Raw genomic sequence first — 26,155 nt, 5'->3', positions numbered from 1 at the left:
TTCACTGTCTTACAAAGCTACTGTAGCAAGGTTTAAGCCCCAGAGATGTAAAGGTACTTCTGCCCCCACAAAAGTCATCAATTCCAATGGATGCAAGACTGAGTCCTGAGAAACGCAGTCAGATTCCTTAAAGGGTTGAGCATCTACCACCAGTAGTAGTGAAAAACCTCACACCAAAACATTCCCATAAAAACATGGTGGCGGTAGTCCGATATTTGGAAGCCGTCACTTCACTCAATCTCTTGACACGTTGTCCTCCTCCTTATTTTAGCTGTAAATTCTTTAGGTTAGAAACCCTCTTTTCCATGATATCTGCCCAGTGCTTAGGCTAAAAAGACTCAAAACCTTCTTTGGTCCCTATGCTTTCCATAAATAAATGTGATAAATACTAAGAACAATTGCAGGTGCTCAGTGATGCCAGATGCTGTGCAACACGTGTGCATTTTATCGGATTATCTCATGGCAAGAAGGCAGGCTGTGGTATCTGTGAAATTTTAGAGGCTAGAAAAGTGAGTAAGGATATGACAGGCCATGCAAACATGTAACCACTACTACTATACGGCCCAAATGTAACATGTCTCTTTTTCTACTGAAATGGTGTTTTGGGGAAATATTAGATACAAAGTGGTGTTTTCCTTTATATTTTATTGCCCCTTTGCAAGAAGATCTGTTGATCAAGTACTCTTTGTTTCAGCTAGCACCAGTGCCAAACATTTCCCTCAATGTCTTTTTTAACAGAGTTGTGTGAGAACAGCTTTTGCAAGTTTACTTTAATGGGATACGCAGTCAAATATTCACTGAGATAGAAAAGGGGATATTCTCACAAAGAAGGGAATGTTGCTCTCGACTTTATAACACCGAGCTTCCTTCGCTGCAGGTCTGGAGCTCAGCTTCTCCTACCACAAATCTCCACAACTACCATTGTACCGTGGTTGCTTCCACTGCAGGGCGGGTGGGTCTCAGTAGTACTGGAGGTGTTACCTTCTGGAGAGGGAGACCAAGCCTTGGCAGCTTTTGATCATTAAAAATTGCATGCTGCCTTTCGGAAAAAGTAGTGATACTTACCTCATCAGCAATGACATATTCCACATTAAAATGTCTTTGCCTGGAGAAATTCCCCCTGCATTTTCAATTGGATGCAATTCTCTTCTTCACATCCTGCCTCTCGCTGGTATACGGTGCGTTCATACAATTGCTTCATTCCCTTGGAAAGCTAAAAAAAATCCACCTTCCTTTGCTACCTCTGCCACATCTTCTCTTCAAGTCTCTTTATAAGCTCCTTATCTCTCTCTCAGTAACGTTTGAGCGTATCCTCACCAGTAAACCTTTACACAGCTCTGCTCCACCAGTGCCAATAAGGCTTTACACGACTCCGCTCCACCAACGCCCCATCACTCACCAAGTGCTAAGCTCCTGTACTTTGCCCCTTCTTTGCAACTTGTCTCTCCATGTATCTATTCCTCCTCCCTCCTCTGCTCTGGTGTCAGGCATCATGGCACTCCTTAAAAACCCATTTCACTTTCCTCCTCTGAGCTCCAGCCCAGTGGTGTCCACACCTAGCCTCTTAATCCAAGCACTTCAAAGTCTGCTTTAAAACATCAGAACTCATAAAAGTCACTAGTGATGAAATGCAACTCATTTAATTTTCTTAACTTGTTTCAACCTTCATTGCCTCTTTTCTCTAACATCTTTTTTTTTGCCTGCTGCAATGGGGCATGCTGCCCTGGAAGAGGGACCCCCAACAACCTGCTAATCAGGAGCTGTATGAACTTGCTGGCCCTTGCTCGGATGCAACTCAGAGACAAGCCCCAGTCCACAAATAAGGAATCTAGCCCAAAGAGGGAACAATCCTGCATTTGGATTATGCACAGCACGATGCCTTTCATGGATGCATCAGTTTTTTTAACAGCAGAAGAACAAGAAGATTGGAAATGTGAGGCTAAAAGGCCTGTGGTACACTCCATGGCTCCTTGTTTGTGTCTGCGAGCAGCACCTCAGGGAGCAGAGCAGCCCTTTTTTTAAGTCAATAGGAGCCTGCCTCTGGCCTTAAATCCAGGTGTGTTCAATGGTAATGTAAAGGCTTCACCTCATTTTCACTGAAGCCAGAAGAAAAATCCCATTGAACAGCTGCAGTGGGAGCAAGCTGAAAGCCTGTGAAGTGCTGTAGGAAAAGCCACTATACAAAAGGCGAGACTCACTATTGATTAATTATAGCAGTGACATTAAACTTGCTCTGGGTTGAAAGGATAACGTTTTGTTTCCCCGTCACTCATCTCTCTCTCCACACAGCCTACTCATATTATGCATCACTACAATATTTGCTCTGCATAAAGGGATTTGTTCTGTTCAGTTTTTCCACCCCCACCCCCCTGGGCTGAGAGATAAGGAGCTGCTTCAAACCTGGAAGGTCCACAGCATTCAGGGGATCGATGCGTCAAAAACCTATCTGAAGCCGGGACGCTGGCGCATTTGGCAACCTAAGTGCATCCACATAAGAAGAGCAGTCCTACACACTGGATGCTCACTCCAGGGGTCTGGACAGACATTGCATACACCGTTTTGATCCAAATCAGTGAAAGCTGATGCTACATTCAGCCAGGTTCATCTCAAATCGGTTTCAGCCATTTTCAAATGGGTTTATGTGCACTGAACGTCCGTTGTGTTACAGGTGTAAACCAGTTTCTGACCACTTAAACTGGTTCGTGTGCAATGTCTGTCCCTAAGCCCTGGAGCCAAACCCTCAGATCTCCCTTTTGCTTCTGCTTGGGTCCTTGCTCAGCCAAAATTTCACTGGGCTAGATCCTGGTTAGCCTTGACCTGGCTGAGAAGCTCCAAGAAACAAAGGAAGTCAGCACACATCCTCCTGCAGAGGCTGCGTGAAAGCCACCCAACATTGCCCCACCACATAGGAGGGAATACAGAAGCACTACCAAGAGCACAGAGAGCCTTCGCGGCTGGGAATATACAGCACTCCTTCAAGGGATGTAGCAGTTTGCACTTTCCCCGGTCTCTGGATAGTTCGGAGAGCCGTTCTGCCTCAACACACATGCTTTCAGGGCGCTGTCGCTCCCTGGGGCAAAGAGATTCTCCAATGTGGCTAGTTCAGGAATGAATCACAGAAATAAACTAGTACCCTTAGCTAGTACCTTGGCTAAATTTGCCTGATAAGAATGCCTCGAGAGGCCAGGCTTTCTCAGGGTGATATCTTTTATTGGACCAACTGCATAACCAGAACAGGTTAGAAAAGTTTTTGAATACAAGACATGCTTCTTCAGATCCTCTTCTTGCCTCAGAGCCCAGCGCTGAACTGTGCAGCTTTTCTGCTCCTACTGCTATGTTCCTATCACATTAAAGACTATATTGGAGTATCTATTTTATGCATCCTGTCCTTACTTGTGCAACCAAGTCAGTCATACATATACTCATGTGCATGTACATACAAAGAGAGAGGTTTTATAACGTGGTTCAGTTACAAAAAGGCTCTAAAATAATTTATCACTGGGAGCAGGTCTCTTCTAGTTTAAGAAAAGAAAACAACACTATCACATAGGAGTCTCTCTCTTCAGGAACCTATTTACAGCACAAAAAAGGGGTGAATCACAGACTTTCAAGGAAGTGGCAGAAACACAAGAAAGCACGTTTGAAAGATCTGATTGAATTCACCCTATCAAAAGGACTCTGTCAACAGCAGATAGCTTTTGCCATCACTCGTTCTCTGTAAAAGGGCTGGTCTCCAAAAGAAGCATCACAGAATTTGTTTAAAAATTCTGCTCTCTCTGAACTTGCAGGTATACTACTAAGTAGGCATAGTTAAAAAAAGAAAGGGCATAGAAGAGATGTGTCAGCAACTCTAGTGAACTTAAAAACATGCACACACAAACACAACCCATTTGTTAGGAAGGGGGAAATGGGTGGAATGTCACTGTTGGAAAAATTGTTTTTGAAAGCCAATATTAATCTAGGTTGTCAGAAACCCAGTTTTTAAAACATGCTCCTTTTATGAACAAAGTAGGCTAGACCGTTTATATTACAGCAGAGAAACGTGGGCTGGCTGGGGCTCTCCTTTGTGAAAGCTTCTAGTCTCTGCCTGCCTAGGCTTCAAGCACCCAGGCTCCCTGGAGTTGACTGCTAGGAAACACTGCTTTATGGCACAACCCTAAAGTGAGTATGGGGAGTAAGCTGCACCATCCTAGGAACAGCCTTGTGGGCATATTGACCTAAAGATACCGCTCTGAATTACAATTGCTCCCTTCCCAAAAGGTATTAATTTGTCCAAGCCCTTCCTTCTCATGACTCACTGAGTAAAAGCAGAAGTCCAGGGGAGCCCTACTTACTCTTGCAGACCTGTACCAACAATCCTGGAAGCCCAGGCCTAGACAAACATTGAGGAGAGATGGTAAAAATGCCCTTTCCTTCCCTCAGTGCATGCGTGTAACTTTGTAACTCAAAATGAGGTAACAAGAAGCACTACCAAATCCATTCAAATCATGCAAAGAAACTGGAGGTATTATACCATCTTTGGAGGCTTCTTGAGTTAAGGAGATCAAGGTGATGAGATGCTCGGTGAAATTATTCAAGGAAGCAAAGGAAGTCCTACACCTCACCTACCCCACTAGCAGATCAGACTCCAGGGTAGTTGTCCACAGTCCATCGCTACGGGTTTCAAATCCTCCCGATGCCTATTTTACTGTTGCCAACTGCAAGACAGGGGCAGATCCAGGATTTGGCAAAGGGTGTAGGAGCAGCAACCCACACTGCAAGAATGGTTGCACCCACCATGCCCAGACCCTGTCTCCCGCCTCCCCTACAACCACCAGTACGGGCACACTACACGGGGGGGCAGCTTCTGAAACTGGAGTGAGCAGGAGCAGCTCTTAAGCTTCCCTTGCCCCCAGGACAGTGGAGAAAGAAACAGGAGCAGGAGAGGTTCAGAGGGGAAGGAACATGCCTCTGTGTATGGCGGAGAAGGGAAAGGGGGCTTTAAAAATGTCCCCAGAGCCTCCCCCAGCATGGTCCAGTCAAAACGGGGGGGTGCAGCCATGCCACTGCAACCCCTCTGGATCCACCCCTTACTTCACACTAAGCAAAAGAGATGATGAAGATACTGGACTGGACTGGACTACTATGGGCATCTCCCAGGCTTCTGGGCTTTGCTGGTTTTCTGCTCCATTCCTTTTTGCTACATGCATCAGGGTGTTTCTAAGCCTTCCTCGGAGGCACTGGGTGCTGGCTGCAGCTGAGCCTGGGGTGTCCCAGTGCTCCTGCTCAGACTTAAAGCCAGAGGGTCTTGCCCCTCCACTCAGGGTCACACTGATCACCATGTTTGAGGTCAGTAAGGAATTTTACTCCTTGGTCAGACTGGTAGGGACAGCGGGGGGTTTGCCTTCCTCTATGGTGGGGGGCATAGCCCCCTACCTGGGATCCCTTTAGCATATTGTAACAACTTTTTACAGAAGCAGGACATTGGCTGAAGTGCTTCCCCTGTTTTCTCCACGGCAAGTTAGGATGTTATGTCTCATGCTGTATCAGGGTTGATGGCAATTTTACAAAGAGTTTAGATTACGGGTGTATATAGGATGGTTTGGATAGGGATGATCTACCTCACACAGAGGGTAGGACTAAATGTCCTCTAGGGCTAGAGCTAAGGACAAACATTCAAAAAGCCAGATTGAACCTTTGCAGGTTAGTTTAACCTGCCTAGGTTAAACCAGTTTGCAACAGCACAGACATCCCCCTCCTGGACTGAGAAAATGCAGGCACATGCCTGCAGTTGCTCAAGCCAGGAGCCATAGGGTGCTAGAGCATGCCTTCGTATGAAGGAGAGCTGTGCACAGGGGCATGGCCAGTTGGGGCTGAACTGGACACAGAAGGGTTTAATTCCCCCCTGCCTGTCCCACCGGCAGGACCCGAGCTGGGTCTGCCCGGCACGTCCCCCTTTGCTGCTGCAGTGGGAGGCCACCATGGCCACTGAGGCAAAGGAGGCAGGGAGAGGGGTAATTCTCCCTGCTACTCTCTCTGCCCCTGGGGGACTGCAGCCACCAAGTGGCAGAATAAGTCCCCTCCAATCCCCTCTGAAGCTCCATGCATTGCACAGAAACGTCCCACCTTCCCCGAGCGGTGCAGCTGTGGCAGCAGCGCCTGAGGACTGAACAACCCTCCTCTCTGGCCAGCCCGCAGCTGCTCATGAAGCTGCAGCCCCAGGTGCTGCACAGGGCAGGGGGTGCGGTGGTGGTGGTGGCATGGCTTGGGGCTCGCCAGCACCTTTGAGCTGGCCTGGGAAGCCTGCTCCCCAGCCAGCCCCTGCCTGGCGGGTCCAGATGCTGGGCGGCAGGACCCCGTGGTGGGGGGAGAGCAGGGTCATTCCCCCTCCCTCCAGCATCCGGCAGGGGGGACAGGAGGAAGCTTATTCCATCACATGACAGCGGGGGTTGAGGCGAGCAGACCCAGCTGCGGCCCCCCAAGGGCAGTGGTGGTAGAGAGGAAAATAACCCCCTTCCTGCCCCCACTGCCTTAGTAGCCATGGTGCCCCCCGCACTGCATTGGCAAGAGGGGAGCACCCAGCAGACCTGGCCTGGGTCCTTGCCGGTGGGACAGGGAGGGGGGCAATTAAACCCCTCTCTGGTCAGACCCCCGCCTGTCCTTGCTCTGGCTGGGGAACAGAAAGGTGGGACCAGCCCTGCTAGGCTGGGGCAGAGCGTGCAGCCCAGAGAGCACGCCTGGTTGCTGGGGGACCCTGGTTTAAGTTAGACCAGGAAGGGGTTTGGGACAGACTTTGCACACACCATTTTGATCCAAATGAGTTAAGTCTGATTCTACATTCAACCAGGTTTATCTCAAACTGGTTTCAGCCATTTTGAAACTGGTTTGTGCACACTGAATGTCTGTTCTGTTACAGGTTTAAACCAGTTTCTGATCACTTAGACCAGTTTGTGTGTAATGTCTGTCCCTAGCCCAAAGGTCTTCAGCCCTACTTTTCTATGATTCTGTGACTGGTCCAAAGAGACATGGGCATACATTTATGAGAGAAACTGTCAGCTTCCCTCTTCAATCTCAATCTCAGTCTTGCTACTTGTCTGGTGTAACCCAATGGTCATGCAGCATCACATTCACTAGCAAAGGATCGGTTCAAAATAATGCAGAATTAGCCCTTTGTGGATTGCATTACATAAAGACCTGGGGAATTTAAAGTGGCTATAGTTTTATGTGGTGCAATGACGTTTGTGTTCAGGGCACCTTTTACCCACCACATATTTTATCACAAGCTGACACGACACCACTCATCACTGTATTCTACCAATGCAAACCAGCACAGACAGAAGCAGCAGCATCTTCTAAGAAGCTGAAGATCACAGCTGATTTGTCTTCAAGAGACAGTATTGTTGTTCATACATGAGTTCATCTGCTAGCCATACAGCTCGCATGGGGATTGGAAATATGTTCTGTTTGCATGCGAGATGAAAAAGCACTTAGCATTGTAATGACAGTCAAGGCGAGGTTTATTTCTCATTGCAGGGTGTGGCAGCCAGCACGTCTTCACCATGCCAGTATTTTATTATCCCTTAAACAGATTTCCTCTATAAAGTAAGCTGGCAGAGTTATAGTTCTAGTCCTTTTATTTTCCTTGGGTTTTTATGACAAGCCTGCACTTACCAACTCTGAGCTACAAACAGAGGGAGGAGATGATGGAAGCAATGAGAGAAGCTGAAGGAGGTGGATAGTTTATTTGAACTCTCGTGCCCAAAAAAAACAGTACCCTGCAAATCTTTGCACCTTCCTCAGGCTGCACTTGCTGGGGTTACTACACTATTTCTGCAAATCGTCACATAAATATGAAACATGTAAATATTATTATTAAAAATGAAGCAAAGATTGCAAGTCAATTGTTCTTGGACACAACACGGTGTGTGTCGCAGATGCACAACATAAAACACACTGATCTCAGCAACACTGTTTTAGAACCTTTGCCTAAAGAATTTCTGCTTCTCTACCTGATGTGTAGCTACTTAGCTGCCACTTTTATTTTAATCCCCTGATGGCTGCTCGGGAGAACTGCAGAATCTGAAGAGGTGGTGGCAGTAAATGGAAAGTCAAGATACCTTGGTTTTAGTCTCAACCATGCTATTGATTTACCATGTAATTTCACACATTGCACTTGCAACAAAGATCTCTCTCCAAAAACACACAGCCAGGTTCATTTGCATCATCAGAAATCACATGCCAAATTAGGCAGCGCCTCCTAAGTCAATGAGTACATAGATCAGACTGCAGGTCATGCAATCCAACACAGATCCAGCTTAACTACCACTAGCCTATTCTGCCATTAGCCTTTGCCAGATGGCTCATAAACAAAAAAGGTTTCTATATCTAAGGAAACAATTACACCACCAGACACTGCTGCAGCACCAGACATAGTACTTATGTAATATCCCCACCTGTCTCCGGGCTCATAACGTTGTCTCAAATAGCCACTTCAAGAATATTAAACCACATCCTTCCCAGCCCTTGAAGATTTGGCAATCACTGGTCTGGTGTTTGCTAACTGCAAAGCTCAGAAACATTAAGCACGGTTTATTGTCTACAGTCGTCATAAGAGAATGGCTGATGGCTTCTGGAATGATACCGGGTGAGCTAGTCACGTCTCCCACATCCAGCCCTCCCTCATTCGTGTATCACCTCTGATGAGGAATGTGCCAAGCCAGGCCATTTTGCAGCCATCTTTCTATCTTTTTCCAAATGATCCTTGTTTGATGATTCCATAGGTGTAAAGGCAAACTCACACTATGTTTCCAAAGCTAAGGTGGGGGGGGGAAAACCTGTTGGTAGTGATGTGGTTGTCAAATGCAGACTGGAACAAGCCATTTGCTTTGGGCTATCTTTTCCCATTTCCAGGTCTCTACAAAGTTGTAAGATTGTCATCTGGCTCTATTTTCTCTCTCATCCCTCACCCGCCCAAACGCAGTTTAAGAAAAGAGCAAGCAGGTCAATCTGTAAAAAGGTTTGGGCATCAGTGACAGCAGTAGTGACCTGTTATGATAAAGACCTTGATTTTACAGCAAACAGCACATTAATGATTATAAAGGCCCCTGGGCAATCTCAGTGGGAGGTTTTATTTTCATGCGTTTAATCCCGCAATTCCACAAGCTCAAAAACTGTTCATTAAGAAGAAACTCTTTGATAATATTAAAGTTTTATAGCATTTTCTAGGGCTAGACCCTTTGACAGCAGGCAGCATCTCATCTGCTGAGAGCCTTGGAAAATGAAAAACTAAGTGGAAAGATCAATTATTTTGCAGTTAATTTAAAAGAAAACAGAAATCCAGGAAAATGCCCAACGCCAGGCCATGACACAGTATAACCCAGTGTTTAAGAAATTACCTCAACAATTAGGCAGACAATTGTTTTATTATCTTCCCTGCCACAACCCTTATAACCTTTGCCAAGTACCTTCACCTCCATGTACCTCAATTTCCCCGCTGGGAACATGAAATAATTCTATATACCTCTTTGTAGGTTGACAAAAATAGGTACACCCAATATAAGAGCAGAGGGTTATCCATGGCTAGTAATCTTTTTCTAAAATATTAATTTGCTGGCACAGCTTGGCTTAGCCAGGAAACAGTTTGATTTAGTTATCTATTCTTGTTTCTATAAATTCTTACATTTTAGTAGCAGTATTATTTGCATTTGCTTCTCTTTCCCCCAGAGCAAAGCTAAACCTACTGAGACAGACCTAGATTCTTCAAACAAGATACGGGTGTGTGTAATGTCATTTGTGATTGTGTTTCTGATGCTTTTTTATGAGCCAGCAGACTGCACAACAGATGCAAGAACACAAGAGGATACTACAAATACAAGCCCACACATCAACTTACTGTCAATGTCGAAACTCATCCTTGCATTAAGTACAAGATTCAAGAATGGGAAAGAAATGCTTCTTGGACACTCTAAATAAGTCTGTTTTTTAAAAGAGAAACAGTGAATTCTTTCCAATTTACCCTCTTGAAATAGGAGTTTTAACTTTGTAAGTGCATGGCTTGACATGATTGAGTGGGGAGGGGAGAACATCCCTGAAGCAGGGCATTACTGACAATAGTATTTTAGGAAGGTTGAAAGACACATCTACTAAATAAGGTTGGATAGTCATAAAAACCAAGGCAAGTGTCAGGTTCACTGTAATAAAGATCCCCTTATTTTAAAATTAGTTATCTTCTTTCTCAGTTGAATGAACAACAGTAATTCTACTATAGCTTAGGTCCACACACCAAGTAAACCAATACAGACTGCGATCCTTAACTTCACAAGCCAAACTGAGAGTAGGGTCCATATTCAGAACAACATAGGATTAAAAATAACTCCGTTCCTCTCTTAAGTTACAGGGCATGAGCCAATATCTAAAGACCAGTCAGGAAGAAACTTTCTTACAGGCAAGTTGTTGCTTTGTGCAGTCCCTTTTGGAGCTATTACACATTCTGAAAGCCATTGGTACTGGCAATTACTGAATTAGAAAGACCATTTGTCTAATTCCAGATGGAAATTCCTTTGTTCCTATAGAAACCCTGTAGGCTAATGCAAAGAAATGGCTGAATTTTTCTTGGATAAGCAGGGAAGTTGCAGCCCTCCTACAGAAAAAGAAAGAGGCGTACAAACAATGGACGCTCGGGACAGCCTGTAAGGAAGACTACTTGACAATGGCCTGCACTTGCAGAAAACAGATTAGGCAAGCTAAGGCAGTAACCAGACTAAAACTAGCTACAAGACCAAGGACAACAGGAAGTCCTTCTTTAGCTACATAGGGAGTAAAATTAAAACTAATGGGAGTGTGGGGCCTCTGCTCAATGCCTCAGGATACCTGGTCACTACCACTCAGGAAAAAGCAGAACTCCTAAATGACCACTTTGCCTCGGTCTTTCACAGGACCGAGTGGAACAACATGCCAGGTAGGACACAGAACAAGCAGGGCGGGATTGACACCATTTCCACCATTGCCATAAAACTGGTGTATGATCAATTAAAGAAATTAGACGTATATAAATCAGCAGGAGCAGATGAACTCCACCCAAGGGTGCTGCAAGAGTTGGCCAAAGTAATCGCAGAGCCCCTGGCAGGGGTCTTTCAAAAATCATGGGCCTCTGGAGAAATCCCAGAGGACTGGAAGAGGGCCAACGTTGTACCCATCTTCGTGAAGGGGAAGCATGAAGACCTGGGAAACTACAGGCCAATTAGCTCAACTTCTATTCCAGGGAAAATCCTAGAAACATTCATCAAAGAGGCTGTGACAAACTTGCAGAAGGCATGATAATGAAAGACTGCCAGCATGGCTTTGTCGCGGGCAGCTCATCTGACCAACCTCATTTCTTTCTATGATCAGGTGACTCGCCACGAGCCACACCTGCTACATCAAGGTATGTAGAAAAAACTTTTAAAGCTGTATCTATGTCCAAATCAGCACTGAATCTTCAGGGTTCACCATCAAGCATGTGGAGGGCCCCCCGCACTACTGTGGGACGCTCCCTCTGCCCCAGCATCATAGCATTCACGAGCCGCGCTGGTACCTTGAGGTATATAGAAAAAACTTGTTAAGCTGCGTCTGTGTCTGAATCATTGATTCTCCAAATCAGCAAATCGAATCACTGTCCCTGATTCGGGCCGAATCAGAATGGAATAGAGTCCATTTCGTACACCCCTATAGTTCACTGAAGCCAAAAGTAGTCTAGCTTCACATCGGGGGGTGCAAGAACCGACTCTGGTCCTCTGCCAGCATCAAACTGTCCATCACGACCACTACAAAATGAGTTTCAAACAAACGTATAGTTTTATGTCGAAGAAACATATGACTTTCAAACAAACATATGGTTTTCTTCATGGGTCTTATATACATTCACATTGTCTCTCCAAACAATGTTTAATATTCTAAAATTATATCTCGTGTCTAAATTCATTTAATACATTTTTAGGAAGATGAATATTCTAAAATTATATCTTGTGTCTAAATTCATTTAATACATTTTTAGGAAGATGAATATTAAATGTCAACAATGCCCAAACCAGCAATCTCAATTAATACTCAGTTCTCAGCACCCACTGTAATTTTTTCTTTTTAAGGCAAGAGTTTAATATAAAGTATAATATAAATGCAGATATGTTACCAAAAGGGAAGTTTCTCTTTGAATATTTATGAGGTATTAACACAAGCACCTTCACTGCTCTGCCCCATGAGTTCATTGATAAATAGATACAAAACATGGCTGAACACTGCTGTTGGAAATAAAGATGTTCTGGTAGCTAGCCAGCATATCAATTGATTTTACATGCTTGGCTTTTCTCTGACATGGTTCATTTCTAGCTCAGGTTATGAATTTTCAGGAGCAAACACAAGCAATTTAAACTAAACATACAATCACTACTTGGGCTCCTGTAACACTTTTCTTAGTTTTCCTTCTACAGGTTTGCTTAAATCGATACAATTGTATACTTGAAAAACACTGCAATTTATATACTTTTATTTCCATTAGTTCCATAGGAACTCACCCACCCCATAAATTTGCCTCCTCCTTTAATTTAAAATAATGTCACTAAAGCTTAATAACTCAAAGGACTAAAGCTAGTTGTGTGATACAAGCAACAATTCAATACAATTTTCCAGAGTAAAGGTGGTGAAAGTGCTACTTTTATTCATAGCAGTGTGTTATTTATTGTGATTATGTGATCAACAGCCCCAATCTTCATGAAGATGTGAACAATTCAAAGAACTTCTGTACATTTTAAAATATCAGTCACCCAAAACCCTGCATCAAGAATGTATTATTCACTATCTACTATTATTATAACTAGCCAATTGCCCATCAAAAATGAGGGGGGAGCGAGGAAGATTCCTAAACCTAACCCCCCCCGCCGCCCCCGCTGCCTCCCAGGAGCAGTGGGGGTGGGACCTTGCTCTGCCATCCCCTCCATCAGCACCCCACACCACCACTGGCTCAAGGATCAGGGCTGCGGGTGAGGTGAGGCCAGTGCCCCTGGCCTCAAGCCCCTGCTCCATCCCCTCCATCATGGCAGTGCTCCGCTGCCTCCAAGGAGCAGTGCTGGGAGTGAGGGGAGCAAGGCCCTGGCCTTGCCCCCCTCCCCTGCTCCTCCCCCACCTCCGAGGCCCCTGCTCCATCCTCTCCACCTTCCACTCCATCCCTGCCGTCATGGCAGCACTCAGTAACCAATCAGCGTGCTCCAAGAGCGTTACAGACAGACAGACAGATGGAGTAAGCCCTTTATTATATTAGAATGATTTGCTTGATTTTTTTAATGTCACTCAATCGCATGACACACAAGTAGCTAAGGACAAAGTCAAACCTGAAGAAGCGCTCACTAATACATATGCAGGCTATAATTTGTTAGCGGAAATTATTTAGCAAATGCTTGTAAATGGAATTTGCTCACAGGAGAATCAGAGTACTATCCTAGTACACATAACAGCTTAATCTAATGTCTGAGGTGCCAACTCTGCCACTAAGCAACTGTATGATCTTGGTCATGCCACTTCACCAATCTGTTCTTTTTATTCTTCCATCCAATACTTGCCTTTTATAAGTTCTTCATTAAAAGACTGACCTACTATTTGCTTGCACATCACCCAGCTGAAGAGAGTCCTTATCTCAGCAAGCAACTACAAATACTGCTGAAAGACATACAAAGTAATAGCATTGAAAAAAAAGTTAAACACCTTCAGAAATGATCACTTTATGGTTTGTTGGCTGGTTTAATTACACCTATCTATTACAGCAGGGGGGGCCAGGGTTACTTAGCCTGGGAGCCACATCTGATCAAGAGCCAGAGAGCGGGGGGGAGGAGGGTGGCAGTACTGACTGACCCAGAGTGGAGGTGGCCAACCCCACCCCACCCTATTCCCCCCACTTCCCCGCTCCTGCCCGGGGTAAGCAGCATTGCTGCAGCCCCTGCCCTGACACCTTAGCTGGCAGTCTCAGAGGGAGAGAAGGATGGAGGAGGGTAGGCTTGGGACACACTCCCCACAGGGAAAGCTGGAGTGGTGGGAGGTGCTACGCTGCATGGTCCCTGGAGCTGTCTCAGGGAGAAGTGGGTGGGGCTTCGGCGAATGCCCAGAGAGCCACAAGTACCGTGCCAGCGATCCACATGTGGCTCCCAAGTACTAGAGCCTCTTGTGCTACTTTTTAAAAAGTTCTGAACTGTAGCAGTGATGCCCACTTCCTCCGAGAGTAAAGTGAAAGTGAGCATCTCATTGCAGACTGTACTCTGAAGGATATACAACTTACATCCATGCATTTATTTGTTCTATACATAATGAAGAAACGGATTGTTACTTTTTGATTTGGGTTGCATATTATTCAGTCCGCTAGTGAAGCAGCTCATTGAATAGTTAACGTTATGTTGGGTCTTCTTCCTTTGCTTGTAACAATGCTACTTTGCACTTACATAGTTCCTTTCCTCCATGGAGTTGAAAGTACCTTTTATGCATTCATGCAGGAAGCCTTGCAATGATAATACAAGGTAGAGTGTATTAAACACATTTTATGAATGGGTAGACTGAGGCATAAACTAGATAAGATGATTTGTCCTTACCTGCCAGAAGACAGCTGGCTGGGATTATTTAGTCAGGGGTAATCCTGCCTTGAGCAGGGGGCTGGACAAGATGATGTTGTGAGGTCCTACTTTCCTACGATCCTAAGATCCAGTGTCTGAATGTTAAGGTCTTGACGAGCACAAGCCTATGCATATGAGATATTAATATAGAAACAATGATGGGTTATTTCGATTAAGAAACAACACGGAGAGGAAATTTATGAAATTAAGAGCTTAAGAATTTAGTAGAGAGTTAGTGAGAACCTTCTGCAGAACTGGGCCCTAAATGATCTTATCCAGGGAGATACACAAAAAATCTTAAAGTTTGCCTCATATGCAACTGTTCTTGGATAGTAGAAATTACTCTTGTAGTTATTTATTGTGGGGGGCAGGAGGGGGGAGAAACCACCATACAACTGGTCTGACCAGACCCAGGTAAGAAGTGTTGCTCTGATTTTGAATCCTCATGATCAAAAGATAGTACAGAAAACGTAAATGAAAAATGTATCCAAGAAAGATGTGCATTTCACAAGCATGCAAAGAAGCTAATGTATTATTCATTACAAGTCATGTGCATAGCTCCTATACCAATTGGTTTAGAGCAAGGGTAGATGTCCCTTTGGCCCTGAACCTCTCAATAGGCATGTCCTTATCTTTACTTTTACGGCAAGTCTTGCACCCCACCTTTGTGCCCTTTTCCAAGGGTTCTTTTGCCCATGTGTGGGTCTGGGAATGGGAATTTGCAACAAGATTGCATTGTGCAGGGTGTGTACAACTTCTAAAAGGGTGGGGGGGCTGCATGCCCTGCAGGCCACATGCGCAGGGACTGCATCAATATAGGTCACCGGTCCCTAGCCTGCAAGCTGCATGGACGCCCCCACATTGCACTGCATGCCCACAACCTCTGCCCCACTACAAAACACACCCACATGCCTTCCCCACTGCTGCACTGCATGGCACTGCCCTTACCCCAAGTGCCCTGAACCGTGCCACACTGCACCACCCCTTGGGTTAGGCACAGAATACAGAAGCTGGAAAAGGGAAGGAGACCCTGGAGATAAGGGGGGGCCACAACTTAACGTCTTACAGGCTGCATGAAGCCCATAAGCCACCTGTTGGACAGTCCCGACATAGCAGAGATTGAGTTACAAGCATCAAGGGATAAATCTACAGATTAACAACTGGGCAGAATTTTCTCAGTACCACAGTTTCCTATCTGTAAATTGGGCAGAATACTACTTCCTGTCCTCCATGTTCTGACTGTCCACCTTCCGCATCTTTACTACATGGCCCATTCCATGCATGACGGCTCCAGTCTTGTAGGCACTAAAAAAAAGTAACTTGCATGACTTCATCTAACTGACATCTTCTCCACCATTTTTTCCAGAACACTTCATCATTTCCATCCTTTCTAAGTCACCTTGAAGTCTTGATTCTATTTGTTTGCAGTTGACTTGGGCCACTCTTAACATCTTCTGTGAAAGATGCTTCAAAAATAAATTGTATCGTCTTCCTAGTTGTAACAACAATCACTGGACTAACAAAGTGAGTTATGACAATTCACTGGTGCTTAGATGCCTAATGAAGGCTGAAAATAAAATAGCTTCAATTCTTGAAAGTCTGCCTCTACATTCTATAACATCTGATCTCAAGTATTAAATTCCTCACAGTAAATGCTACTGAACATCTGATTCTTTTCTCCCTTTGAGTCATAATGCTCTGTGACTGCATTACATGAGTTAATTGTCAAAAGATGGATTACTGTATCATGTATACAACCTCTCACTCTAATGGAAGCTTGCATATTAAACTTGGCCAAAATATTAAAACAGTAATATGGAATGAAGACTGCATTAATTGCTTGCTGCAGTACTATATATATCCCTGTCCCTTCTATGTCTAAAGTACACATTACGATCAGCCTGCAAATAATATTTAAAGCTACATCCCAAGTCAGAAAAACCTTTTACTGAAATCATTAGGACTTTAAAAAAACATGAGTAAACTTACAGCAGGGCTTTTTAAATTCAGCTATAGCACTTTACTGGCACTCTCTATCCATAATGTCAGTAAAACATTCTGTATCCTATCACAGTGCTTCGCAACTTTCTGCGTTCCTTGATGCCATGTGAATAAAAAAGTACCACTTCCATCTGATTAAAAAAAAAAAGGCATGAACCACATGCTCAGTTTAAAATGAATACAGGCCAAACGGAGGGAGCGTTGGAATAAGCAGAGATGTTTGAAAAATACGTACCATCACTCCTTGAGAATGAGACTTGAAGTTATAAATATGTCCACTTCTATGAGAGTTCAGAAATTACTTTAAGGAAATTAATTAAGCATTTTTCCTGCTGGGGGAAAACTACAACAAGCTAGACTTGAAATGGATAATACAAACAAATGCCCCACAGAATTCATTTTGGTTGGTCAAACGTCTTGTTTTGATTTTGACCATTAAAAAACATTAGAACTAAAATAAATATCAAAACGAAGAGTCACTTCTAAACAAAAACAAATGGAATTTCCCATTCCTATCCCAAAATATCCAAGAAAGTATTTTGGCCTATCCCAAACGGTTTTCTTTTTTTTAACGATTGAATTAACAAAATTTTGATAAAATACTGGTTTGTCAAACAATGTCATTTCTAACTGATAAATACTCTGATTATTTTTCAAACAGTGCTTGCTATAATCATCTCTTCTCTCTTCCAAGTTGAGGATTTTTTTCTTGCTTCATATGTTCTATCATATACTAACCATTGCACCTAACACTTAGGATTAGCTCTTCATAAACATCAGCAAAACCCTCTCATGGTCCTCCCCCAAAACACTGCCATCATGCTTATCCAAAATTAGACAGGAGACCAGGGGCGGGCAATTATTTTGGGCAGAGGGCCGGTAACTGAGGTTTGGGAAGCCATCAAGGGCCACATGACAGGCAGCCTGGGGCAGATGAATATTCATTTTCTAAATGTTTTAGGGGCCCCACAGGCCAGATAGAATGGCCTGGTGGGCCGCATCTGGCCCCTGGGCCGCATTTTGCCCACCCCTGTAGTAGACCAGTATTGTACTAAAACATCGGCCCTTCAGTTCTCCATCTCCTTGGGCTCTCCCACCTTACTTTGCCAGCAAGGTCTTTGGAGTAGATCCCATCTATGTTCTGTGTGTGTCCAGTCCCAAGCACAATGGTGTTGGGGTCCAATAAATGGAGCTCCCATCAGCTACCACAGTGTAAATAATATTCAACTATCTCATTCAGAACAATCTTTATAATGAATCTAACGGAAGTTTGAGATTTGCACCAAGATTATGTAGTAGATATTTAAGCTACTAGAGTTTAGGAGATACGTTAGCTGATTAACAGCCTGGGCAAAAATAGTACAAAAATAGTAGCTCTAAGTCTACCTTAAGTGAAACATATATTTCTGGTCTCTAAATCCTGTTTACACTTCATACTTATTTAATGCACAAACCAAAGGGAATTCAAGAGACATTATCCCTGGCAAATACTGAACAATATTGTATTTACGTGTGGTATATATGGTAACGGCTTTGGTTAGAAACATTTAAAAAGCAAAAAGCCAGCAAGCTTTGACAAACAATTACTGAATCTTGAACTTCAAAAGCATTTCCTGACGTGTTCATTAAGATGGACTCCACACTTCCCTTTCCAGTTTTGTTTTGTTTACTGGTGTGAAACGGAAAAGGAAGAGAATGAAAGAGCAATTGAAAAATGTGAGGCTGCTAGGCTGTCTTTTGGGCAGAAGTGTTATTAACAATAAACCAGATGAAATGTTAAGCCTTTCTTTTTTTAATGGTTTTATAGAGACCAGTTTATCTTGAAAGCCTGACATACTAGTTGTGTATTGTCCATGTTGGACATTGTTCTTTTGGCCATTTATACAAAAGAACTCTGAGTAGGACCTTATTCAAATAGGCTTATTAAACTAGATGGGGTGGGAGGGAGGTCTTAACAGATATATATATATTCCCCTTTCTCCCCCCAACACCCCAACACAGTATATTTAGAGAGCTCAACTGAAGTCTCAATAAGCATCCTAAGCTTTCAGGCTTATTTCAATCAAAACTCTGGGTCATTTAACGAACACTATAAATGGGCACTTTGTTGATCTGGAAATGTGATCAGCAATGGAACACAGTACCTGGTGCATAAACCAGAGGTGTCCGGGGGCTCAGTCTGAATCCATTACAGATCAAAACAGACAGGAACTATTCTATGTGAATTTGCACTGGCTCTCAGCTCTTTTAAGACTTATACAAGTCCACATGCTGATTGAGACCATGAAAATGGTTGACTCCCTATGAGCTGTCCTGCACTGTAGAAAGATTTGTTCATACCATAAAAATGGAAATGTGAAGATATTTTATGACTTTATAACATTCAAAGCTACTGGGATATGTTACAAGCTCTGGCCTGTGCTTATAATTATGGTTACCATCACTCCTTGAAAATGAGACTTGAAGTTATAAATATGTCCACTTCTATGAGAGTTCGGAAATTACTTCAAGGAAATCTCTTTTAAAAGAGAAATTATGTGCTAATTAAATAAAACTTCAAAAATTAAAAATCCGATTCCGGAGACAAGTTGACTTTGAACAAAAGTTTATCCATATCAGTGCTTCCAAGTTGCAGTATCAAAAGAACTAGATTCAACTACATCAAAAGAACAGAAAGTCTTTGAGTCATTTCTAGCTACTAGGATTCCACAGTAGAGACGACTCGAAGGCTTTCTGTTCAACACCCCCCTGCATCCACCGAGTTTAGATACTGAGAAAGATAAGTCCCATTTCATGTCACCTTCCACAGGACTTGTATTGTTAAATCACAGCAGTACTTCCGAAAAGCCTGCTCTTGGTAAATATGTCAAGTAGCATTAGATACCGAAAGAATGACAACTTTAAGTAGGGGACAGGGAGGAAAATTCACCAAGACAAAATGTTCTCCCATGTAGACATGTAACATCATTACATCTAATGAGATACAACCAGTGCACCTGACAGAATTTGGCTCTTACGATTCAAGGTCAACATTTTCAAAAATCTAAGCCTAACTTTAGGTACATTTAAAGTTATGGTTATACGCCATTGGATCAGATTTTCAAATATTTTTAAATCAATCAGGTACAAAAAGCCTATTCATTTTCAACAGGACTTGCAGTCCAAAAAGTCATTGAAGCATTTTAGAATTTTACAGAGGGTAAAAGTCTCACTAGGAGTACAACTCTGAATTTGTGGTTGGTGGCTTTCTTGAGCTGGCAGCACTAGATTCAAATAAGGACAAATATAATCTTTATCTTCATAGTACAAAGCAGCTCTAAATTATTACAGAGACCACAATTTTGCACTGCTAATTCTATAAAATACTGAGATTTTTACCTTTATATTATTTCCAACGTGTTTTTAAAAAAAAACTAAAGCCTCTACAGGAATGATTCAAAGAACCTACAGTTCTTATTAGAAAAATCATCCTTTACAATACATATTTATTTAATTACAGAACGATCTAGCCCATGTGCATTATTTAATTAAATTGTTTGGGGTGGGGGCCGGCAAAAAAAAAAAGATACTTTTCTCATAAATTCTATAGGCCCCTTCCATAAGGGCATGTAGACAAGCCAATGAACAAACTAAAAGCAAAATCCAAACCTCCTGACTCTTAGCTTCATACTTTATAAACTGGAACTCGAGACATTTGAAAAACATAGATTCATAGAAAATTAGGGTTGGAAGGGACCTCACCTAGTTCATTTATATTTCCACAAAATGTAAGTAATATATTGTAATGTTCCATTATCATTTGTCCAACAAAGGAAAAGGAATCCACAAAAAGGTGATAGGAGAAAATGTTACACAACTCTCTGCAGTAGTTCTGATATCATATTCCCTGGAAACTGAATTCCCATTTACATAATTAAATTGGCCAGAACTATCTACCAGTCCAGCTTGCAGGAGTTCGACTTGTCTGAAATACAATGTCGATACACAAGGGATGCTAGTCAATTACACAGGTGAATTAATGGAAGCAGTCAAGTATGCAATCTAATATTATATGTTAACTGGAGATGGACTTTAAGATAAAGAGTATGCAATAGAGGCTGTGGGGTTTTGGGGTTTGGGTTTTTTTGGGGTTTTTTTACAGTTTTGGTCAGTAAGCTAACACAGAAGTATTATATACTTCGTTAACTCCAAACGTATTAAAATCTAGGCAGGAATTAAACAGTTGTAGACGCAGAGAAAACATGATATTGAACATTCAGCTTCAAAATAAAAACCTTGAATACATGGAAAAAATAAACACTGACTAGCATTTCCACACGTACCTATTTAATTTGAGTTAATGATGAGGCGTGTCATAGAAAAGGTCTATGTGGTTACGTTAGAGAGCCACCCAAAACTTTGAGTATTAAACTTCTTTAAACCACTAGAATTGACTTTGAATGAAACTTAGGATTTGGAACAAATGTCATAGTCTCAAAGGGTCCGTTTCTTACATGAAAATACAGGTAAGATTTAGTTACATCTCCAGTAAACTATTTCCAAGTAAAGCAGAAAGGGTTGTTGTTCAAATCTGGGGCCAAAGTTGATTAGGTTGTATTAGTCTGTCACAGCTGGAACACCTGTCATTTATTATATACATAGCAAATAAAGCTTCACAAGTCAAAATTTAAAAAGTTACCAAGGGAGATACCATAGTGCCAGGAGCACGTGATATCCAGAGACAGTGAGATGTTCACACCAAGATCAAAGGAACTATTTGTACAGTAAAACATTTTGTAAAACTGCCACCAATGAGGAAAATGTTTGTTATAAAATTAAAGTGCTGAAGTCCTTATGATTCGTGTGGAGAAATTATGCTGGAGTTCTTTCCAAAAGTCCATCCCTAGGAAAAACTGTATTCTGGGTCATCCCCTTATATGCCACACAGCAAACTCTTATTTCAACACATGGTAACAACCAACAGTTCCCTTGAGGACCAACTGCCATGCCAAACTCTTCCTTTTGGTGTTTGTAGTCAGTTCTCCTTGGCTAAGGACGGTGTTACTTGTTCACGTGAATAGCAGCAAATCACAGGAACGTAACAACGGTTGGAGACAACCCTTGCCTGAAAGGGAATGACTTTGTAACTCCATGGTCGTGTCCAGATGAGCAGGAGTATGCTGTTGCAGCGGCACAAATTTGTGCCGCTACTTTGCGCTGCAGTGCAGGCCCTTGCACATGCACTTTGTTGCAAGACAAATTGTCCCACAATGGGCAAGCTGCCCTTGCCCGGCATCTGTGCTGGCCCCAGCAGCATTACCCGGTGTCCTGGTGACATACTAGAGCAACAGGGGCACAACTCAGGCAGCATGGCAGCCTGGCTGGCAACCAGAGCACTGCTTCAGAGGGCCCTTCTTTTGCATGCATTGCACTCCTTTCTCCTCCAGCATTTTTTTTTTGTTACGGGGATTTCCTGGCAGCAAGTTTTCCTGCCACACTGTTTGTAGTGCCACAAACTGCATGCCCCTGTTCATCCGGATGCAGCCCATAAGGGTGCTTAACACATGCTAAACTGCTTGCATACGCATCTACTCGTATTTTAACTGTGCTAAATAAGTATTAACTTGAACATATGAGAGATATGAGGACAGCTGTCTAGTTTCTCTTCACAACAAAAAGCACAGGTAGTTCTTTTAGTGTAAGATTCGTGAGTACTGAATGCCTCAGTTTCTCAGTTCCTTGAACGTATCTACATAGTCTGTCATGGGAAGAGCAGTGGGTGGAATTTGCAGAACTCAGCAGTGACTAGGTCTTCTCTAACTAATATCTAGGGGGCTTTCATTATTGGCTGAACCACAATTGGGTGGATGTGATGGTTTTTTGAAAAAACCCATGCAGAATATTTTCTTCTGCTAGGTGATATCACTTACTCAAGATGATGAAAAAGCCACATGTCTCCCCCTTGGTATAGCAGCATATTTCACCAAATCAACATGGATATAAAACCTAATAGGGAAAGTTTGTATTTAAAGGTGATATACAGGTGCAAAAGCTAACATCCAGCCTTGCTTTCTAAAAATCACTTCCCTTTCTATAAGCTAAGTGCCCCCAAGCCTCCCCCACAGACACTAAGCCCCCATTCCCCCATCCCATCCTGGTTTACCATAGATCAGGTGGCCATTTTTTAACTCAATCTGACCTCCCTTTAACCTCCCTGAACTTCTGTACACGTGCACTTAGACCCTTTGCAAACTGAAATTTCCACTTCAGGAAATTAGGTGGGGGTAATCACATTCAGACCAGCTATTCAGCTGTAGAAGTTAGTTTTATGGGAGCATACTGCCCCAGCAAACGAGATCATCCAATTAAAAAGGTCCAAAACCTAATATTCAGGCTATGGACTCTGATATGCCACATTAAATATCCCCTCACTTTCACTGTAATTCCAGGCAAGGAGCTGCCTGATAGATCAAGGATTGACCTCCTTCAATAAGAGGTGTCTGAAGAAAGTGAAAATAGCTTACAGATATTACTGTTGAAACTCAATGCCAGCAAATGTACACTGCAGGTGGTTAAGAAACAGGTAAAAAATGAGAAAATAGAAATCGTATTTCACACAGTTCGGTAGTAGAGCACTACAGTATTTTATGCCACAGGAGTGCAGTGAATTAAAGCTAGACTTTGTTTTAATGATAGTTATAAAAAAAAACCTCGGGATCCAGAGCAAAAGCACATGGGCACTTGAGACTGACACAAATAGGGTCACAGAGAAATGAAAAATCATGTCAGAATTTGTCTTCGATTTAGAGCTACATTGGTTTGAAGGGTCTAAATTCTAATTGTGGCTGTCAAAATGCAGGGCTAAAGAAAATCCAGTCTGGAAATACCAAAATCACTTTTGAAGGACTTAAAAATAATTATTTTTTCACTCCTGTGGGGCCAAATTCTCTTCTCTTTGCCACCCAGTGTAATCCCACCTCATTCATTACACTGGTGCACTTAAAGCAAAGTCTTTGGAAAGACCTGGTTCTGGCCACAACACATCTCTCACTAAGCATTGCATTGTAATAAAGGACCACACTGAGGATCAGCCTAACTCCAGCAGTTTATTCTAGCTCAAGGTCTGCTGGAGGAAATTGTACATCTCCTTTAATACAAGGGAAAAACTCTCTACTGGAATTTCCTTTGATATTTGACTTCAGTGGAGTCATGCCTGTTCACACTGGCTGTGAACCTCCTGCGCTAGCGTGTTTTGTGAACCTATCGCTTCATGAAAAAATAAGAAAACGTCTCAGTATGCCAAGGCATACAGGATGGCATACAGGATGGCATCAGCTGCTTCCAGCAAGGGAATAGGCTGCTCAGGATCAAAAGTACTCCTGAAAATGCCTAAATATTATCGCAGGGATATCCTATTTGATACATACATCCTGCCCACCTATAAGCTCAGGTGACATCATACTTTCCAGGCATACGTACACAAACTGAGCTAGTCCTTCAAGTATTTAGATTTATCCAACCGACAGTTAAAAACTTAGTGGCAAAACAAAACAAAAAAGGAATTTAACCATTACATTAAAAACAGAGTGATTATAATGACTGAATTATGGCGCTTCAATTCACAGAAGTTCAGGGCTGGGAGGGACCTCGTGAGATCATCAGGTCTCCAGAGTCTGGTCCCACGAACCATGAAGAAGTGTGTCCTTATATCCTGTCTGAAACCATCTTCTAGAAGTTCATGACCATTGCTCCTGGTTTGTATTTTATTTAAACATAGAAAAACCCACTACAATGAATATTCTTTGGGGATAAAAGGAGAAGGGAGTGTTAAGCAGGTTCCTCCTCCAGGCCACTTCTGCTGAGGAAATGAAGAGTTTGGAGCATAGGAAGAATGACCTGCTTCCTTGCAAACAGTGTCTGGACTTAATTCCAAATAAGGCCCAGAGCTACAATTGCACGGGAAGTCTTGTTTCAGGTGGGAGCATGCTCAGTGAAGACAGAATCTGGAGAGACATCAAATGTTAAACACTAAGAAGTCTCTAAATAGCTATTTTTTCCAAGGCTTATCCACCGGACACTTTAAGCATACTTTTACTGAGATGGCAAAAGGCCTATATCCTGGTACAAGGATAATACCTGCAGCTAAATTCCAATTTCTCCTTCCAAGCATAAGATCCCTGAAGCTTTTGCAAGAAAAGGTCACTGTAACTGTAAATAGGTTCTTACAATGGTAAGTGTTGGCCAGCCCTAGTAACAGGTACTCAAGCCAGCCCTGCAATAACTTGCCACAGTTTTCTTTGATTTCCCTTTGGTTGCAGAAAATTCTCAAGCCTGCTATACTGAAGTGCGCAGCATTGTACGTGTCTTGACATGGAACGGAGGTCAAATTTGCCAGGGACTACAGCAAGCTTGAATCGGAAGGTACAAGCATTTACATCACATGAAACACTCCAACGTAGGACAGAGAATATCCCAATCCTTTTATGCAAGCTTTACCATAACAAACAAACCAAAATATTCACACGCCCGTGAGGCAAAATGTTGATTGGGCAGATGTGACGGTTATCATTAATTCACTTTCTGGAATCCCAAAGATTTGGGGACAGTGGGACTGTCATTGGTCCATTCTTCAATAAGGGTCATCCCATGAGAGCCATGCACGTGTAACACATTTTATGGAGGTTGAGAGAAGTGAGGAACACGAGAAGGAGGCAGACAAGCTTTTCTTCCTGAGGGAGCCTTATTTCTCCAGACATAATGTGGGAAGCCTTGTTTCTCTTGCAGTTTAGTCCTGCTGGTCCTCAGTATTCATCTATCAAAATGCATGATTATCACAGGTGTCACCTAATAATTAGAAAGCACAATGTCTTCTGCAATGTATTTATTTCTATTGGAAAATATAGGCATCGTGGTCTCAAACCAATATAATACTGAGCCCCTGTCCGTAATAGATCCTGCATACTGTCAATGCCCGTTGAGTTGAAAATGCTTGGGATCCTGCACCACCCGTGACAATATTAATAAGAAAGTCACAGCTACAGAGTAACAACAGACAATAATACTGTCATACATCGCTCTAATGCAACCCCCTTGATTAGTGTTGAACTGCTCTCCACTTTGGAGTGCAAGAAATTAGTGCTAGTTTAATATATACTAATAGCCTCTGTTGCGATGAAGAAGCTGTCTTTGAAATGCTTGGTAAGGTGACAGAAATTTATCAGACAAAGATACTGTTTGACCATAATTAAAGGTGACCATGTGTTGCCCGAATATCCATTTAACATTGTGTCCATTTATAAAAGACAGTTTTCTGTGAATAACAAAGCATGAACCACCTAAAGAAAAGTTGAACCATCTGTCTGCCTCTTTAGTCATTAACATTCACCTTCAATCTATGCTTGGTTTGTTTTGTGACTATTTGAGTGACAGGAGAAGTAGTTCATTCCCATGGTTTTTTTTTCCCCATAGACATTATTTCCCCCCCCCTCATCTTTGCATCCATTTATTAAAAAGAAGGTGAGAGGGTGAAATATATGAAGTCTAAACTAATTTGAGACACTAGCATAGCT

The sequence above is a fragment of the Crocodylus siamensis genome, chromosome 8 (genome assembly GCF_052110815.1).
Source record: "Crocodylus siamensis isolate JL-2025a chromosome 8, ASM5211081v1, whole genome shotgun sequence".
Lineage (NCBI taxonomy): Eukaryota > Metazoa > Chordata > Crocodylia > Crocodylidae > Crocodylus > Crocodylus siamensis.
Note: the sequence above shows the minus strand (reverse complement) of the source record.